Genomic DNA, 4,934 nt, shown 5'->3' with positions numbered 1-4,934 from the left:
CTTTTAAGCTCTTTATTTAGCAGGTTATTAAGAGCCAAATGCTGGAGAATGAATAAATGGAAAAATAAACGACACAAAAAACACAACAGACAAACGAAAAACCCATAAGTTCCCTGAGATCCCAGAAATACTTGAAGTCAAATAATCACTAGTTCTAAATCAGGTGCTGCTTTTTCAGGTCTTCTAACTCTTAGCTGGAGCTCATATCAGCAGCTGACACATGGGAAATCAAAACACTGTGACAGAATTCATTCTTTTGGGCATTACACGGTATCCAGAGCTGCGGAAAATACCCTCTGTCGTGTTTCTAATCATGTCCCTGTCCACCGTTTTGGGAAACCTCCTCATTGTGGTAACCATGGTTACGAGTCAGAGTCTGAGATCACCCATGCATCTTTTCCTTACCTCCTTGTCCGTCATGAATGTCACCTACTCCTCCATCATTGCCCCCAAGTTGACTGTGGACTCCCGCTCTGAGAGCACTACCATCACCCTGGAAGGCTGCATGGCCCAGCTCTTCGCTGAGCACTTCATCTGTGGAGTGGGCATCCTCCTCCTCACCGGGATGGCCTGTGACCGCTCCGTAGCCATCTGTAAGCCTCTTCACCATGTGACCATCATGAGGCCTCGGATGTGCTGCCTGTTGCTGGGAGGGGCCTGGGTGGGGGATTTTTCCATGCCGCAGTGCAGCTTCTCTTCATGTGTCAAATATCCCTCTGTGGTCCCAATACAACAGACCACTTTATATGTGATTTCTTCCCACTGTTGAAACTGGCCTGCATAGACACCCGCAGTCCGGGCCTCTTAGTCATCCTCAACAGCCGGGTGATGTGTGTGGCCATCTTCCTCATCCTCATCACTTCCTATGTGGTCACCCTCTGCTCCCTGAGGTCCTGCAGCTCTGAAGGGCAGCGTAAAGCCCTCTCACCCAGTGGCTCCCACCTCACTGTGGTCATCACGTTCATTGTGCCTGTATGTTTTTGTATGTTAGGCCTGTGGCCACCTACCCCATAGACAAGGTGATAGCCGAGTTTGATTCCATCATCACACTCATGTTAAATCCCTTGATCTACACCCCGAGGAATAAGGAGGAGAAAATTGCCATGAGAAAACTGTGGATGAAACTGGGGAGTTTGGTTGGCAAGTGAACTGTCATGCTCAGAATATCATGTGTTTCCATTAAAGAGAACTCTGTTCTTTCAGAAATGTGGGGGAAATTATTAGTTGGAGGCTAATTACTTTACAATATTGTAGTGGTTTTTGCCATACACTGACATGAATCAGTCATGGATCCACATGTGTTCCCCATCACGATCCCACCTCCCTCCCCATCCCATCCCTCTGGGTCTTCCCAGTGCACCAGCCCTGAGCACTTGTCTTATGCATCCAACAAGATTTCAACTGAACAAAATATTTTTGTAATCAGTCAACGATGTGTGTATCAGTAACTCATTGCTTTTTATGGCTGAGAAAGATTTAATTTTATATTTTTATTCCAACTTATCTTTCTCTTTGGGGCTTCCCAGGTGGCTCAGACAGTAAAGCGTCTGCCTGCAACGGGGGAGACGCAGGTTCGATCTCTGGGTTGGGACGATTCCCTGGTGAAGGAAAGGGCAACCCACTCCAGCACTCTTGCCTGGAAAATTCCATGGGCGGAGGAGCCTGGAAGGCTACAGTCCATAGGGTCACAAAGAGTCGGACATGACTGAGTGACTTCACTTTCTTTCTATCCTTCTCTTTAATAATATATATTTGGATTATTGCAGTCTCTTGTCTATTATCTACCAAGCAGTTGTGAACACAATAGTACAAAGCTTTGGAAAACATACTATTTCTCCAGGATATTTGGCTAAAAATAAAATTGTTGGAATATATGCTAAGTGTATGTTTACTTATGCTAACCATCTCGAAAATTATCCAAAGTGGATGTGCCATTTTACACTCCCATAAAAAATTAAAACTGAATTCATAAGAGACATTTTCTGACCACACACTGCTACTCACCTGGTTCAAACTATCATAGTCTCTTTTCGAGATTATTGCAGCATCCACCACAACATCCCTGTGTCTATTCTTAATGCTCAAAAGGCATTCAGAGTTATCTTGTCAAGTGATGTCATACCATGCCACTAAACAAGAGGCAGTGTGTTCAATAATGATATCTGTGTAGCTTCCTAGGGTAAACTGAAGAGGACTTGTGGGCATTAATATGTAGCTTAATAAAACATGCACATATAGAATAAATTAAATAAAAACTCAAATAAAATATTTTAAATATGGTAAAGAGAAGCTGAGCTTGCTGCTGGCTACTTAGTCACTAAACTGTGCCCGACTCTTTGTGACCCCGTGGACTGTGGCCCACCAGGCTCCTCTGTCCGTGGGATTTCCCAGGAGAGAACACCAGAGCAGGTTGCCTTCTTCAGAGGACCTTCCCCACCAAGGGATTGAACCTGTGTCTCCTGCTTGGCAGACGGATTTTTTACCACTGAACCTCCTGGGTAAATAAACTTTTAAACAGGCTGCTTTAGAAAAGCTTTAAGTTTACAGAAAACTGTGCAATAAATACTGACCGTTCACAAATACCCATTCTGTATCCCTCTCAATTTCACAGTTTTCTGACATCTTGCATTTGTGTGGTATATTTGCTAAAACTGATGACCAAAAGTGATACATGCTTAATAAAGGACATAATTTTCAATTTTCTTATGTAGTTTTATGAGTTTTGACACAGTGCATTGTATCATTTATCCACCATCACAAAATTAAACATAATAATTTCCCTTCCCTAAAACTGGTCTGGGCTCTACTATATACACCATTATTCTCCTTTGGAATTCCTAGAAACCACTATAGATTTCTGCTTGCAAAGTGTTTTCCTTTTCAAGAAAGGAAATTCATAATTCAAATATATGGTATAAATAATTCTCTCTCAAGTCTAAATAATTTTTGGTTCTCCATTGTATTGCTAAAATCTACTAATATTTTGAAATTCACTAATATATGCTTTTGAACTGCAGTGGTAGAGAAGACTCTTGAAAGTCCCTTGGACTGCAAGGAGATCCAACCAGTCCATCCTCAAGTAAATCAGTCCTGAACATTCACTGGAAGGACTAATGCTGAAGCTGAAACTCCAATACTCTGGCCAGATGATGGGAAGAGCTGAATCATTTGGAAAGATCCTGATGCTGGGAACGATTAAGGGCAGGAGGAGAAGGGGACAACAGAGGATGAGATGGTTAGATGGCATCACTGACTCAGTGCTCAGTTCAACAGAATCTTGTGGAACTCTTGGTGGAAGCATTTCTCTCTTTGTAACTAAAGCCTCTAAGCAAACAGAACATAAGTTAATAGGAACAGGAAGCACAAATTTTGCTAATAGTTAACTGCAGTGAAGAGTAGAGACTGTTACTTCCATTTTCAACCTTTGTGATTTGGGAAGCAAGGAGTTTCATGTTTTTTGCCCATTCAAGCAAGTGTGTATATATACCTCTTCCTCAAATTTTCTTGTCACCAATCTTGCAACTATACCCCTCGCCCCCACAAGCCTCTGACCATTCAGAAAATTCATAGACCAAAACTATGAATGAGTATATGTTGTACATTTGTACATTCCTCCTTCCAAGTAAAGTAATCAACTAGATGCACCCCTTGAATGCACCCACTGTGACGGTTTCCCTTCACTACTGAGCTTTAAGCATTTTCAGGATGAGGTTGCCTTTCTGCAGCTTCCAATCTTGGAGATCATTGCAGAACTATCCCTTTAGAAGTCTGAAGTCTTACATTCCTCAGTCAGTTGACCCCATGAATCCATAGATGCAGGCAGGGGGAGAGAATGGAATGCAGTGGGAGCGGGGACCATGATCATTTTTGCCACTTCTCTCTGGAACTTTGCCTTCCGGTCCTACTTGGGCCAGATCATGTATGTATCACTTCATTTGATGATGGAGTACTGCTGTGCACACCCCACTTTATGACTTTGATGGGTTAGATGATAGATACCAAGTGCATGACAGAAACTTAGGTTGCATAGTGACTTGGTGGCCCTTGATGAAGCATTCAGTTTCCTTTAAGCACCACTAGCAGGCTACAAGCTTTTTCATAAAAATGGGAGTGGTTATCTTTCGAGGATGGCAAGAATTTTTCCCCACATCCTAAGTGTCTCACTGAAATTCACATATGGAGGGCAGACATTTCCAACATTCTTATCTGCCACTGACACATCAAGCACCATAGATCTACTGGATCATTTGTTCTAAGTGGAAGACAAGCTTATGCGATGGCCCAAACTTTTGCAGAATCTTTTCTATTTCAGGCACCCACTTCAAGCTAACAGTATTATGAATAATTTATAAATCAGCCAGATTAATACTCCAAAATGAAAGATATGTTGACTCCCAAATCCAATGAGGCCCCAGGGACACTATGCACCATCTTTGGTTATAGGAGAAGCCAGATGGAACAAATGATCCTTCAGAATCTGAAAAGGGGTAGCTTGATATGCCGCATGCTACTGGGCCCCTAGAAATTTCACTGAGTTTGAGTCTCCTAATTTTAGATGAACATGTATTGCCCTGTAACACAGGAAATATTTTACCAAACCTCTAAAGCAATTTCTATTGAGTTCTGCCCCAAGGTCACAGGTGCGAGGCCTTGCACCAAGGCACAGAAGCGGAGCCCAGAACTGAAGTCACCTCCAAAGCTGGCTGAGTCCCATTGTAACTGTTGCTGAAAACACCCCTGATCATCACCAGTAGCCTTCCTGACCTCAGATTATGCAAAAACCCACCCCAATAGTCACCCTGTAGCACCCAAACCAATCACCTAATGCCAACTTTTCAGCAGGAATTTGCTTTGCCTGGAGGCTGTAAAAATTGTCTACTAACCCATGAAAACTCTCGACTTTTTTTGGTCTGTCAGGAGACTGGCCCACTGCA

At 42.8% G+C, this 4,934-nt stretch overlaps 1 pseudogene; it reads left to right on the top strand.

Moving 5' to 3' along the window:
- The first annotated feature begins 220 nt into the window (after window positions 1-220).
- LOC136175352 (olfactory receptor 4C6-like) lies at window positions 221-1,148 on the top strand (annotated as a pseudogene).
- The last annotated feature ends 3,786 nt before the right edge of the window (window positions 1,149-4,934 follow it).

This window comes from Muntiacus reevesi, chromosome 9 (genome assembly GCF_963930625.1).
Source record: "Muntiacus reevesi chromosome 9, mMunRee1.1, whole genome shotgun sequence".
NCBI lineage: Eukaryota > Metazoa > Chordata > Mammalia > Artiodactyla > Cervidae > Muntiacus > Muntiacus reevesi.
This window is presented reverse-complemented; position numbering and strand designations above follow the sequence as displayed.